The sequence below is a fragment of the Oncorhynchus masou genome, chromosome 3, assembly GCF_036934945.1.
Source record: "Oncorhynchus masou masou isolate Uvic2021 chromosome 3, UVic_Omas_1.1, whole genome shotgun sequence".
Taxonomy (NCBI): Eukaryota; Metazoa; Chordata; class Actinopteri; order Salmoniformes; family Salmonidae; genus Oncorhynchus; species Oncorhynchus masou.
In genome coordinates this window covers 6,051,494-6,067,822 of record NC_088214.1, presented here as the reverse complement: position 1 = coordinate 6,067,822, position 16,329 = coordinate 6,051,494, and the positions used below count along the sequence as shown (strand labels likewise).

The window sequence follows — 16,329 nt, the reverse complement described above, 5'->3', positions numbered from 1 at the left end:
CCTCCCTCCCTCCCTACCTCCCTCCCTCCCTCTTCACTCTCCCCCTCCCTCCCTCCCTCCCTCCCTCCCTCCCTCCCTCCCTCTCTCTCTCTCTCTCTCTCTCTCTCTCTCTGCCCAGGACTATTCCAATCAGAAGATCAGAGTCCATTTGTCTTTCAGCCTAACACATTAAACACATTAAATAACACAAAGCCTAAACAGAGAAATATAAGAGCGCCACAGTGGTGTTGGTGGTGGTGACGACACGTACCCGTATAACGCGTTCCTTACTGTAAGAAACCCTTTGCGATGGGACCGACCGCAGCAATGACGAACTAGAACTTTCAGAACAGTTACAGGTTACCACCTCACCAAACAAGGCACACCTGGTCAGGATTATCTAGCGAAGATGTCGTCCTATTCTGCTATTCGTTTTCTATTCTACTGAGCAGTATAATAAGACAACAAAAGCCCCCGTTATATTGTTACATACACCGGGAGACGTACGGTAGTATTTTAAAATGAACAATCTCACATCCATAGTCTTCTGTGTGTGTTTTTTTTTTTTTTTTTTTGTCACGGTTAAATTGTGGTTTCTCCCGTCCCGATATCCACTGTGGTTCAGGAGACACAATGTCAACAAATTATACAATTTCTGCAGATCACTCCTTCCCTTTAAAGCTCATATCCTCTCCGGTAAGTGTGGCCACTTGAAGGTTGTCAGAGTAACTGTCAGATTTGCAGTTTTTTTGAGAGGCCTTAAAATACAGCCTGTCGGGGCTGGATTAAAGCAGAATGGCCCTCTGGGAAATCAGCTCCTGAGATCTGAGAGTTTAGATACAGGATGCTGTCCCATCAGATCTGTTCATAGAACACAGTGACATTCAGCCAATAATCTGTATTGTTCAAGGGACTTTACAGTTGCATCAGCAGAGGTCAAGGGTCAGGGTTGGCGGTTGTAATCCATGCATCATGGAGGGCCATGGCTAGATAGAATACAGTTTATGTCAAATTGACGTCAAAAGTAAATTATATATATATATTTTTTTTTTAGCTAACCTTAAGCCTTTCCTAACCATAACTTAATTCTCCTAACCTGCTATGATAATTATGCTAACCTGCTACTTTGTAGTCTCTCTCTCTCTATCTCTCTCACTCTTTTTCTCTCTCACCCTCTCTCTCTAACCCTCTCTCTCTTTAACCCTCTATCTCTCTCTCTCTCTCTCACCCTCTCTCTCTCACCCTCTCTCTCTCACCCGCTCGCTCTCTCGCCCTCTCTCTCTCTCACCTTCTCTCTCTCTTTAACACTCTCTCTCTCTTTAACCCCCCTCTCTCTCTCTTTAACCCCCTCTCTCTCTCTCTCTCTCTCTCTCTCTCTCTCTCTCTCTCTCTCACCCTCTCTCTCTCACCTGCTCGCTCTCTCGCCCTCTATCTCTCTCACCTTCTCTCTCTCTCTCTCTCACCTCCTCTCTCTCTCTCTCTCTCTCTTTTAATTCAATTCAATTTAAGGGATTTGTTGACATGGGAAACATATATTTATATTGTTTTCAAAGTACAAAAGGGAAAATAAATGAATATAAATATCGGTGTATTTACAATGGTGTTTTGTTCTTTCTCTCACCCTCTCTCACCCTCTCTCTCTCTTTCCTCTATCTCTCTCTCTCTCCCTCTCTGGCTCTGTCTAACCCATTCTCTCACCCTCTCTCTCACCCTCTCTCTCATCCTCTCTCTCTCTTTCTCCCTCTCTCCCTCTCTCACCCTCTCTCACCCTCTCTCTCCCTCTCTATCTCCCTCTCTCTCTCTCCCTATCTGGCTCTGTCTAACCCATTCTCTCACCCTCTCTCTCATCTCTCTCTCTCTCCCTCTCTGGCTCTGTCTAACCCATTCTCTCACCCTCTCTCTCATCCTCTCTCTCCCTCTCTGTCCCTCTCTGGCGTCTGTCTTCCCCACCTCCACCTGTATCAACAGCTGTAAGTAAATTCTAGTACAGGATAATCAGGATGAAAAGATGGCAGCCATGCTGTTACCAACGGGTCCTGATGGCTTGCGCAGGTTCACTCGCGAATCCCTGGCCGCCATCGAGCAGCGGATTGCCGAGGAGCAGGCCAAGAACGCCAAGGATTACCAGGAGGATCTGGGCAACGTGGAGCTGCCCATGCCCAGGCCCGACCTGGAGGCTGGCAAACAACTTCCACGCATCTTTGGTGACATTCCCCCAGGACTGGTTGGGGTACCTCTGGATGACATCGATCCCTTCTACTTCAAGAATCAGAGGGTAGGTAGGGGTGTGGGCTGTGAGGGAGGGGGGGGAAGGGGTACAGGAGGTTGGTGGCACATTAATGGTGGAGGACGGGCTGGAGCGGAATGAGTGGAATGGTATCAAATACATCAAACACATAGTTTGATGCCATTCCGTCCGCTCCGTTCCAGAGTTTATGATGAACCGTCTTCCACTCTGACTCTCTATGATGGTGCCGATACAATACTGATATATTCATGGAAACATGATAGATCAGAACAATTAAACACAGTAAAATACAGTAAAAGTCGCCATTAAACTGTAATAAAATGTATTTCTACAGTATTTTACTGTAATTACAAGGGATTAGAGCTCATCAGGTTGTTGTATGCACATTACATTAATGACCAGTAGGTGCTTCTAGAGGACTTATCAAAGACTTTCAAACGGGATGTGATTACAAAGGCAAACAGATCAAATGGACCTTTACAAGGTTTAAGACCTGCTGTCGCTCTGACCTGTCCCCTATATTTAATTGTTAGGGAACTACCACCATCACATATCACTTAAATTAGTACAGGACTCTCACTAACGGGTGCAACAAATATAGACATTTACAAGGCACGCCTTAAAATATGTTAATGAGCCACTGATTCTTTCTCCTCCAATAATATTTCTCCCCACAATGCACCATCATTTACACTATGCTGCAGTAAATACATAGCAAAACAGCAATACAGTACTTTTTATCATTGATAATACAATCCAGTAATTACTAATAGTGAATATCTAATAATATATTACAATTTACCCACTGATTTTCTGCGTTTTATATCACTTGCTCGTTACGCCTTAACAAACTGCCCGTGACCCAACTAACCTGTACCCCCACACACTGACTCGGTACCGGTGCCCCCTGTATATAGTCTCATTACTAACCTGTACCCCCGCACATTGACTCTCTACCGGTACCCCCTGTATGTAGCCTCCACATTGACTCTGTACCGGTACCCCCTGTATATAGCCTCCACATTGACTCTGTACCGGTATCCCCTGTATATAGCCTCCACATTGACTCTGTACCGGTACCCCCTGTATATAGCCTCCACATTGACTCTGTACCGGTACCCCCTGTATATAGCCTCCACATTGACTCTGTACCGGTACCCCCTGTATATAGTCTCCACATTGACTCTGTACCGGTACCCCCTGTATATAGCCTCCACATTGACTCTGTACCGGTACCCCCTGTATATAGCCTCCACATTGACTCTGTAACGGTACCCCCTGTATATAGCCTCCACATTGACTCTGTAACGGTACCCCCTGTATATAGTCTCCACATTGACTCTGTACCGGTACCACCTGTATATAGCCTCCACATTGACTCTGTACCGGTACCCCCTGTATATAGCCTCCACATTGACTCTGTACCGGTACCCCCTGTATATAGTCTCCACATTGACTCTGTACCGGTACCCCCTGTATATAGCCTCCACATTGACTCTGTACCGGTACCCCCTGTATATAGCCTCCACATTGACTCTGTACCGGTACCCCCCTGTATATAGCCTCCACATTGACTCTGTACCGGTTCCTCTGTATATAGCCTCCACATTGACTCTCTACCGGTACCCCCTGTATATAGCCTCCACATTGACTCTGTACCGTAATACCCTGTATATAGCCTCCACATTGACTCTGTACCGGTACCCCCTGTATATAGCCTCCACATTGACTCTGTACCGGTACCCCCTGTATATAGCCTCCACATTGACTCTGTACCGTAATACCCTGTATATAGCCTCCACATTGACTCTGTACCGGTTCCTCTGTATATAGCCTCCACATTGACTCTGTACCGTAATACCTTGTATATAGCCTCCACATTGACTCTGTACCGGTACCCCCTGTATATAGCCTCCACATTGACTCTGTACCGGTACCCCCTGTATATAGCCTCCACATTGACTCTGTACCGGTACCCCCTGTATTTAGCCTCCACATTGACTCTGTACCGTTACCCCCTGTATATAGCCTCCACATTGACTCTGTACCGGTACCCCCTGTATATAGCCTCCACATTGACTCTGTACCGGTACCCCCTGTATATAGCCTCCACATTGACTCTGTACCGGTTCCCCTGTATATAGCCTCCACACTGACTCTGTACCGGTACCCCCTGTATATAGCCTCCACATTGACTCTGTACCGGTACCCCCTGTATATAGCCTCCACATTGACTCTGTACCGGTACCCCCCTGTATATAGCCTCCACATTGACTCTGTACCGGTACCCCCCTGTATATAGCCTCCACATTGACTCTGTACCGGTTCCTCTGTATATAGCCTCCACATTGACTCTCTACCGGTACCCCCCTGTATATAGCCTCCACATTGACTCTGTACCGTAATACCCTGTATATAGCCTCCACATTGACTCTGTACCGTAATACCCTGTATATAGCCTCCACATTGACTCTGTACCGGTACCCCCCTGTATATAGCCTCCACATTGACTCTGTACCGGTTCCTCTGTATATAGCCTCCACATTGACTCTCTACCGGTACCCCCCTGTATATAGCCTCCACATTGACTCTGTACCGTAATACCCTGTATATAGCCTCCACATTGACTCTGTACCGTAATACCCTGTATATAGCCTCCACATTGACTCTGTACCGGTACCCCCTGTATATAGCCTCCACATTGACTCTGTACCGTAATACCCTGTATATAGCCTCCACATTGACTCTGTACCGGTTCCTCTGTATATAGCCTCCACATTGACTCTGTACCGTAATACCCTGTATATAGCCTCCACATTGACTCTGTACCGTAATACCCTGTATATAGCCTCCACATTGACTCTGTACCGGTTCCTCTGTATATAGCCTCCACATTGACTCTGTACCGTAATACCTTGTATATAGCCTCCACATTGACTCTGTACCGGTACCCCCTGTATATAGCCTCCACATTGACTCTGTACCGGTACCCCCTGTATATAGCCTCCACACTGACTCTGTACCGGTACCCCCCTGTATATAGCCTCCACATTGACTCTGTACCGGTACCCCCCTGTATATAGCCTCCACATTGACTCTGTACCGGTACCCCCTGTATATAGCCTCCACATTGACTCTGTACCGGTACCCCCTGTATATAGCCTCCACATTGACTCTGTACCAGTACCCCCTGTATATAGCCTCCACATTGACTCTGTACCGGTACCCCCTGTATATAGCCTCCACATTGACTCTGTACCGGTACCCCCTGTATATAGCCTCCACATTGACTCTGTACCGGTACCCCCTGTATATAGCCTCCACATTGACTCTGTACCGGTACCCCCTGTATATAGCCTCCACACTGACTCTGTACCGGTACCCCCTGTATTTAGCCTCCACATTGACTCTGTACCGTTACCCCCTGTATATAGCCTCCACATTGACTCTGTACCGGTACCCCCTGTATATAGCCTCCACATTGACTCTGTACCGGTACCCCCTGTATATAGCCTCCACATTGACTCTGTACCGGTTCCCCTGTATATAGCCTCCACACTGACTCTGTACCGGTACCCCCTGTATATAGCCTCCACATTGACTCTGTACCGGTACCCCCCTGTATATAGCCTCCACATTGACTCTGTACCGGTACCCCCTGTATATAGCCTCCACATTGACTCTGTACCGGTACCCCCTGTATATAGCCTCCACACTGACTCTGTACCGGTACCCCCTGTATACAGCCTCCACATTGACTCTGTACCGGTACCCCCCTGTATATAGCCTCCACATTGACTCTGTACCAGCACCCCCTGTATATAGCCTCCACATTGACTCTGTACCGGTACCCCCCTGTATATAGCCTCCACATTGACTCTGTACCGGTACCCCCCTGTATATAGCCTCCACATTGACTCTGTACCGGTTCCTCTGTATATAGCCTCCACATTGACTCTCTACCGGTACCCCCCTGTATATAGCCTCCACATTGACTCTGTACCGTAATACCCTGTATATAGCCTCCACATTGACTCTGTACCGGTACCCCCTGTATATAGCCTCCACATTGACTCTGTACCGGTACCCCCTGTATATAGCCTCCACATTGACTCTGTACCGTAATACCCTGTATATAGCCTCCACATTGACTCTGTACCGGTTCCTCTGTATATAGCCTCCACATTGACTCTGTACCGTAATACCTTGTATATAGCCTCCACATTGACTCTGTACCGGTACCCCCTGTATATAGCCTCCACATTGACTCTGTACCGGTACCCCCCTGTATATAGCCTCCACACTGACTCTGTACCGGTACCCCCTGTATTTAGCCTCCACATTGACTCTGTACCGTTACCCCCCTGTATATAGCCTCCACATGGACTCTGTACCGGTACCCCCCTGTATATAGCCTCCACATTGACTCTGTACCGGTACCCCCTGTATATAGCCTCCACATTGACTCTGTACCGGTTCCCCTGTATATAGCCTCCACACTGACTCTGTACCGGTACCCCCTGTATATAGCCTCCACATTGACTCTGTACCGGTACCCCCCTGTATATAGCCTCCACATTGACTCTGTACCGGTACCCCCTGTATATAGCCTCCACATTGACTCTGTACCGGTACCCCCCTGTATATAGCCTCCACACTGACTCTGTACCGGTACCCCCTGTATACAGCCTCCACATTGACTCTGTACCGGTACCCCCTGTATATAGCCTCCACATTGACTCTGTACCAGCACCCCCTGTATATAGCCTCCACATTGACTCTGTACCGGTACCCCCTGTATATAGCCTCCACATTGACTCTGTACCGGTACCCCCTGTATATAGCCTCCACATTGACTCTGTACCGGTTCCTCTGTATATAGCCTCCACATTGACTCTCTACCGGTACCCCCTGTATATAGCCTCCACATTGACTCTGTACCGTAATACCCTGTATATAGCCTCCACATTGACTCTGTACCGTAATACCCTGTATATAGCCTCCACATTGACTCTGTACCGGTACCCCCCTGTATATAGCCTCCACATTGACTCTGTACCGGTTCCTCTGTATATAGCCTCCACATTGACTCTCTACCGGTACCCCCTGTATATAGCCTCCACATTGACTCTGTACCGTAATACCCTGTATATAGCCTCCACATTGGCTCTGTACCGTAATACCCTGTATATAGCCTCCACATTGACTCTGTACCGGTACCCCCCTGTATATAGCCTCCACATTGCCTCTGTACCGTAATACCCTGTATATAGCCTCCACATTGACTCTGTACCGGTTCCTCTGTATATAGCCTCCACATTGACTCTGTACCGTAATACCCTGTATATAGCCTCCACATTGACTCTGTACCGTAATACCCTGTATATAGCCTCCACATTGACTCTGTACCGGTTCCTCTGTATATAGCCTCCACATTGACTCTGTACCGTAATACCTTGTATATAGCCTCCACATTGACTCTGTACCGGTACCCCCTGTATATAGCCTCCACATTGACTCTGTACCGGTACCCCCCTGTATATAGCCTCCACACTGACTCTGTACCGGTACCCCCTGTATTTAGCCTCCACATTGACTCTGTACCGTTACCCCCTGTATATAGCCTCCACATTGACTCTGTACCGGTACCCCCTGTATATAGCCTCCACATTGACTCTGTACCGGTACCCCCTGTATATAGCCTCCACATTGACTCTGTACCGGTTCCCCTGTATATAGCCTCCACACTGACTCTGTACCGGTACCCCCTGTATATAGCCTCCACATTGACTCTGTACCGGGACCCCCTGTATATAGCCTCCACATTGACTCTGTACCGGTACCCCCTGTATATAGCCTCCACATTGACTCTGTACCGGTACCCCCTGTATATAGCCTCCACACTGACTCTGTACCGGTACCCCCTGTATACAGCCTCCACATTGACTCTGTACCGGTACCCCCTGTATATAGCCTCCACATTGACTCTGTACCAGCACCCCTGTATATAGCCTCCACATTGACTCTGTACCGGTACCCCCCTGTATATAGCCTCCACATTGACTCTGTACCGGTACCCCCTGTATATAGCCTCCACATTGACTCTGTACCGGTTCCTCTGTATATAGCCTCCACATTGACTCTCTACCGGTACCCCCTGTATATAGCCTCCACATTGACTCTGTACCGTAATACCCTGTATATAGCCTCCACATTGACTCTGTACCGTAATACCCTGTATATAGCCTCCACATTGACTCTGTACCGGTACCCCCTGTATATAGCCTCCACATTGACTCTGTACCGTAATACCCTGCATATAGCCTCCACATTGACTCTGTACCGGTTCCTCTGTATATAGCCTCCACATTGACTCTGTACCGTAATACCCTGTATATAGCCTCCACATTGACTCTGTACCGTAATACCCTGTATATAGCCTCCACATTGACTCTGTACCGGTTCCTCTGTATATAGCCTCCACATTGACTCTGTACCGTAATACCTTGTATATAGCCTCCACATTGACTCTGTACCGTAATACCCTGTATATAGCCTCCACACTGACTCAGTACCGGTTCCCCTGTATATAGTCTCCACATTGACTCTGTACCGGTTCCCCCTGTATATAGCCTCCACACTGACTCAGTACCGGTTCCCCTGTATATAGTCTCCATATAGCCTCCACACTGACTCTGTACCGGTTCCTCTGTATATAGCCTCCACATTGACTCAGTACCGGTACCCCCTGTATATAGCCTCCACACTGACTCTGTACCGGTACCCCTGTATATAGCCTCCACATTGACTCTGTACCGGTTCCCCTGTATATAGCCTCCACATTGACTCTGTACCGGTTCCTCTGTATATAGCCTCCACACTGACTCTGTACCGTAATACCCTGTATATAGCCTCCACACTGACTCTGTACCGTAATACCCTGTATATAGCCTCCACATTGACTCTGTACCGTAATACCCTGTATATAGCCTCCACACTGACTCTGTACCGTAATACCCTGTATATAGCCTCCACACTGACTCTGTACCGTAATACCCTGTATATAGCCTCCACATTGACTCTGTACCGGTTCCTCTGTATATAGTCTCCACATTGACTCTGTACCGGTTCCCCTGTATATAGCCTCCACACTGACTCTTTACCGGTTCCCCTGTATATAGCCTCCACACTGACTCAGTACCGGTTCCTCTGTATATAGTCTCCACATTGACTCTGTACCGGTTCCCCTGTATATAGCCTCCACACTGACTCTTTACCGGTTCCCTTGTATATAGCCTCCACACTGACTCTTTACCGGTTCCTCTGTATATAGCCTCCACATTGACTCTGTACCAGTACCCCCTGTATATAGCCTCCACACTGACTCTGTACCGGTACCCCCTGTATATAGCCTCCACACTGACTCTGTACCGGTACCCTCTGTATATAGCCTCCACACTGACTCAGTACCGGTACCCCCTGTATATAGCCTCCACATTGACTCTGTACCGGTTCCCCCTGTATATAGCCTCCACACTGACTCTGTACCGTAATACCCTGTATATAGCCTCCACACTGACTCTGTACCGTAATACCCTGTATATAGCCTCCACACTGACTCTGTACCGTAATACCCTGTATATAACCTCCACACTGACTCTGTACCGTAATACCCTGTATAAAGCCTCCCACACTGACTCTGTACCGTAATACCCTGTATATAGCCTCCACACTGACTCTGTACCGTAATACCCTGTATATAGCCTCCACACTGACTCTGTACCGTAATACCCTGTATATAGCCTCCACACTGACTCTGTACCGTAATACCCTGTATATAGCCTCCACACTGACTCTGTACCGTAATACTCTGTATATAGCCTCAGTTATTGTTATTGTTATTGTGTTACTTTTTATTATTATTTTTTATTTTAGTCTACTTGGTAAATATTTTCTCCTTCTTGAACTGCACTGTTGGTTAAGGGCCTGTAAGTAAACCATTTCACGGTAAAGTCTACACTTGTTGTATTCGGCGCATGTGATGAATAAAGTTTGATTTGATTGTGACTCCAGGGCCAACCAAATCAAAAGGAAGTGGCTCGCCACTCAGCCATTAAAGGTTTGAGACCTGCTGTCACTCTTATCTGTCCCCTTATATTTAATTGTTAGGGAACTACCACCACATATTAAATTAGTACAAGGACACTCACTAAAGGATGCAACATATATAGCCTCTTACAAGACATGCCTCAAAATATATTAATACACAAGAAACAAACCACTCGTGGTCAAAAGAGTTTTGGAATGTGGTATGGTACTGCATTCTGAATTACAGTAAATCACTGGCAGCAATTGGCCAGTTAAGTTACTGTAGAGTTTCAGGACAACGTTTGTAGAATTCCTAAAATACAGTATATTACTGTATTCTGTGGGGGTACAGAATTCTCACTCACTGGTGCAACAAATATAGACTAACAGTGAAACACTTCCTCAGAGGCCCTTCCCAACAATGCAGAGTTAAAGATACAAGAAGTACATATACATTTGAAATAGTGACACGAGAAGTGAATGAATACACAGTGAATAATGAATAACAATAATGAGTGATTATAACATGGTTATATACAGGAAGTACCAGGTAATAACATGGTTATATACAGGAAGTACCAGTACTGAGTCATTGTGCAGGGATATGAGGTAATAACATGGTTATATACAGGGAGTACCAGTACTGAGTCGATGTGCAGGGGTATGAGGTAATTGAGGTAGCTATATACATGTAGGTAGAGGTAAAGGATAGATAATAGACAGTAACAGCACTATACTGTAGATAGAGGTAAAGGATAGATAATAGACAGTAACAGCAGTATACTGTAGGTAGGGATAAAGGATAGATAATAGACAGTAACAGCACTATACTGTAGGTAGAGGTAAAGTGACTAGACAACAGGATAGATAGTACACAGTAGCAGCAGTATGTGTGTGTGTGTGTGTGTGTGTGTGTGTGTGTGTGTGTGTGTGTGTGTGTGTGTGTGTGTGTGTGTGTGTGTGTGTGTGTGTGTGTGTGTGTGTGTGTGTGTGCGTGCGTGCGTGCGTGCGTGTTATGTGTGTGTGGCCGTATGTAGTGTGTGTTGGGGTGTCATTGTAAGTATGTGTATATGGGTAGAGTCCAGTGTGTGGGGGGTAGAGTCCAGTGTGTGGGGGTAGAGTCCAGTGTGTGGGGGGTAGAGTCCAGTGTGTGGGGGGTAGAGTCCAGTGTGGGGGGTAGAGTCCAGTGTGAGGGGGGTAGAGTCCAGTGTGAGGGGTAGAGTCCAACGTGTGGGGGTAGAGTCCAGTGTGGGGGTAGAGTCCAGTGTGGGGATAGAGTCCAGTGTGTGGGGGTAGAGTCCAGTGTGTGGGGGTAGAGTCCAGTGTGTGGGGGTAGAGTCCAGTGTGTTGGGGTAGAGTCCAGTGTGTGTGGGATAGAGTCCAGTGTGTGTGGGATAGAGTCCAGTGTGTGGGGGGTAGAGTCCAGTGTGTGGTGGGTAGAGTCCAGTGTGTGGTGGGTAGAGTCCAGTGTGTGGTGGGTAGAGTCCAGTGTGTGGTGGGTAGAGTCCAGTGTGTGGGGGTTAGAGTCCAGTGTGTGGGGGTTAGAGTCCAGTGTGTGGGGGTTAGAGTCCAGTGTGTGGGGGATAGAGTCCAGTGTGTGGGGGTAGAGTCCAGTGTGTGGGGGATAGAGTCCAGTGTGTGGGGGTAGAGTCCAGTGTGTGGGGGTAGAGTCCAGTGTGTGGGGGTAGAGTCCAGTGTGTGAGGGGTAGAGTCCAGTGTGTGGGGGTATATTCCAGTGTGTGGGGGTAGAGTCCAGTGTGTGGGGGTAGAGTCCAGTGTGTGGGGGTAGAGTCCAGTTTGTGGTTGGTAGAGTCCAGTTTGTGGGGGTAGAGTCCAGTGTGTGGGGGTAGATTCCAGTGTGTGGGGGTAGAGTCCAGTGTGTGGGGGTATATTCCAGTGTGTTGGGGATAGAGTCCAGTGTGTGGGGGATAGAGTCCAGTGTGTGGGGATAGAGTCCAGATTGTGGGGTAGAGTCCAGTGTGAGGGGTAGAGTCCAGTGTGTGGGGGATAGAGTCCAGTGTGTGGTGGGTAGAGTCCAGTGTGTGGGGGATAGAGTCCAGTGTGTGGGGGATAGAGTCCAGTGTGTGGGGGATAGAGTCCAGTGTGTGGGGATAGTCCAGTGTGTGGGGTAGAGTCCAGTGTGAGGGGTAGAGTCCAGTGTGTGGGGGATAGAGTCCAGTGTGTGGGGGATAGAGTCCAGTGTGTGGTGGGTAGAGTCCAGTGTGTGGGGGATAGAGTCCAGTGTGTGGTGGGTAGAGTCCAGTGTGTGGGGGATAGAGTCCAGTGTGTGGTGGGTAGAGTCCAGTGTGTGGGGGATAGAGTCCAGTGTGTGGGGGATAGAGTCCAGTGTGTGGGGGTAGAGTCCAGTGTGTGGGGGTAGAGTCCAGTGTGTGGGGGATAGAGTCCTAACCGTAACCTTAGCAAAGAGTTGCTTATCAACAGATATGTTGTTGATAGTATGACCATCTGTATAGCGTCAACAGATGGAAATCCCAGACTATCCAAATGAAGGGACTGTTAAAACAGGGTCAAGGCAGGTAGTCCGGGTAGCCATTTGATGAGCTATTTATCAGTCTTGTTTAGCAGTCTCATGGCTTGGGCTTAGAAGCTGTTCAGGGTCCTGTTGGTTCCAGGCTTGGCCCGCTGGTACCGCTTGCCGTGTGGTAGCAGAGAGAATAGTCTATGGCTTGGGGGCTTCCTCTGACACCGCCTGGTATAGAGGTCCTGGATGGCAGGGAGCTCGGCCCCCGTGATGTACTGGGCTGTATTCACTACCTTCTGTAGCTGTTATGAACTTGAGTGAAGACCCAAAAGCGGTTTTAACAGAAAACAGAGTTCTTTAATGAAAAACAGGAATGGCATAAATCCTCTTCCAACGTTGTCAACGGAACAAAAAGAACGTTAGTATAGTGCAGGATGCACCTGCCAGGCAGACTCCGACAGGATAGGACAAGGTGGAAGCAAACGAGACGACAGCTTGCTTCTGGCATCAAAAACACAAACAAGAATCAGACACTGAAAGTAGCAGGAACAGAGAGAGAAATAGAGACCTAATCAGAGGGGGAAGAGAGAACAGGTGGGAAAGAGTGAATGAGCTAGTTAGGGGAGATGTAGAACAGCTGAAGAATGAGAGACAGAGAAGGTAACCTAAAAAGACCAGCAGAGAGAGACAGAGTGAAGAGAAAGGACAGGAACAGACATAACAAGACATGACAGTACCCCCCACTCACCGAGCGCCTCCTGGCGCACTCGAGGAGGAAACCTGGCGGCAACGGAGGAAATCATCGATCAGCGAACGGTCCAGCACGTCCTGAGAGGGAACCCAACTCCTCTCCTCAGGACCGTACCCCTCCCAATCCACTAGGTACTGATGACCACGGCCCCGAGGGCGCATGTCCAAAATCTTACGAACCCTGTAGATGGGTGCGCCCTCGACAAGGATGGGGGGGGAGGGACGAGCGGGGCGCGAAGAACGGGCTTAACACAGGAGACATGGAAGACCGGGTGAACGCGACGAAGATAGCGCGGGAGAAGAAGTCTCACTGCGACAGGATTAATGACCTGAGAAATACGGAACGGACCAATGAACCGCGGGGCCAACTTGCGAGAAGCTGTCTTAAGGGGAAGGTTCTGAGTGGAGAGCCATACTCTCTGACCGCAACAATATCTAGGACTCTTGGTCCTACGCTTATTAGCGGCCCTCACAGTCTGCGCCCTATTACGGCAAAGTGCCGACCTGACCCCCTTCCAGGTGCGCTCGCAACGCTGGACAAAAGCCTGAGCGGAGGGGACGCAGGACTCGGCGAGCTGAGATGAGAACAGCGGAGGCTGGTACCCGAGGCTACTCTGAAAAGGAGATAGACCGGTAGCAGACGAAGGAAGCGAGTTGTGGGCGTACTCTGCCCAGGGGAGCTGTTCTGACCAAGACGCAGGGTTACGAAAAGAAAGACTGCGTAAAATGCGACCAACAGTCTGATTGGCCCGTTCGGCTTGACCGTTAGACTGGGGATGAAAGCCGGACGAGAGACTGACGGAAGCCCCAATCAAACGGCAAAACTCCCTCCAAAATTGAGACGTGAACTGCGGGCCTCTGTCGGAAACGACGTCAGACGGAAGGCCATGAATTCGAAAAACATTCTCGATAATGATCTGAGCCGTCTCCTTAGCAGAAGGGAGCTTAGCGAGAGGAATGAAATGAGCCGCCTTAGAGAATCTATCGACAACCGTAAGAATAACTGTCTTCCCCGCTGATGAAGGCAGTCCGGTGATAAAATCTAAAGCGATGTGAGACCACGGTCGAGAGGGAATGGGAAGCGGTCTGAGACGGCTGGCAGGAGGAGAGTTCCCAGATTTAGTCTGCGCGCAGACCGAACAAGCGGCGACAAATCGACGCGCGTCACGTTCCCGAGTGGGCCACCAGAAACGCTGGCGAATGGAAGCGAGCGTACCCCGAACGCCGGGGTGGCCGGCTAACTTGGCAGAGTGGGCCCACTGAAGAACGGCCGGACGAGTAGGAACGGGAACGAACAGAAGGTTCCTAGGACAAGCTCGCGGCGACGGAGTGTGAGCGAGTGCTTGCTTTACCTGCCTCTCAATTCCCCAGACAGTCAACCCGACAACACGCCCCTCAGGGAGAATCCCCTCGGGGTCGGAGGAGACCTCAGAAGAACTGAAGAGACGAGATAAAGCATCAGGCTTGGTGTTTTTGAGCCCGGACGATAAGAAATAACAAACTCGAAACGAGCGAAAAACAGAGCCCAACGAGCCTGACGCGCATTAAGTCGTTTGGCTGAACGGATGTACTCAAGGTTCCTATGGTCAGTCCAAACGACAAAAGGAACGGTCGCCCCCTCCAACCACTGTCGCCATTCGCCTAGGGCTAAGCGGATGGCGAGCAGTTCGCGATTACCAACATCATAGTTACGTTCTGACGGCGATAAGCGATGAGAGAAAAACGCGCAAGGATGGACCTTGCCGTCAGAGAGAGAGCGCTGAGAAAGAATGGCTCCCACGCCCACCTCTGACGCGTCAACCTCAACAACAAACTGTCTAGAGATGTCAGGTGTTACAAGAATAGGAGCGGATGTAAAACGATTCTTAAGAAGATCAAAAGCTCCCTGGGCGGAAACGGACCACTTAAAGCACGTCTTAACAGAAGTAAGGGCTGTGAGGGGAGCTGCCACCTGACCGAAATTACGGATGAAACGACGATAGAAATTAGCGAAGCCCAGAAAGCGCTGCAGCTCGACGCGTGACTTAGGAACGGGCCAATCAATGACAGCCTGGACCTTAGCGGGATCCATCTTAATGCCCTCAGCGGAAATAACGGAACCGAGAAAAGGGACAGAGGCGGCATGAAAAATGCACTTCTCAGCCTTCACATAAAGACAGTTCTCCAAAAGGCGCTGGAGGACGCGTCGCACGTGCTGAACATGAATCGAGAGAGACGGTGAAAAAATCAGGATATCGTCCATGTAAACGAAAACAAAAATGTTCAGCATGTCTCTCAGGACGTCGTTAACTAGTGCCTGAAAGACAGCTGGAGCGTTAACGAGGCCGAAAGGAAGAACCCGGTATTCAAAGTGCCCTAACGGAGTGTTAAACGCCGTCTTCCACTCGTCCCCCTCCCTGATGCGCACGAGATGGTAGGCGTTACGAAGGTCCAATTTGGTGAAAAACCTGGCTCCCTGCAGGATCTCGAAGGCCGAAGACATAAGAGGAAGCGGATAACGATTCTTAACTGTTATGTCATTCAGCCCTCGATAATCCACGCATGGGCGCAGGGACCCGTCCTTCTTCTGAACAAAAAAAAACCCCGCTCCGGCGGGAGAGGAGGAGGAGACTATGGTACCGGCGTCGAGCGAAACAGACAAATAATCCTCGAGAGCCTTACGTTCGGGGAGCCGACAGAGAGTATAATCTACCCCGGGGGGAGTAGTTCCCGGAAGGAGATCAATACTACAGTCATACGACCGGTGTGGAGGGAGAGAAGTGGCCTTGGAACGACTGAACAC

At 49.1% G+C, this 16,329-nt stretch overlaps 1 pseudogene; it reads left to right on the top strand.

The window, feature by feature from the left end:
• Nucleotides 1-1,987: 1,987 nt before the first annotated feature.
• Nucleotides 1,988-16,329, top strand: part of LOC135509237 (sodium channel protein type 4 subunit alpha-like) — a 121,623-nt pseudogene continuing 107,281 nt past the window's right edge.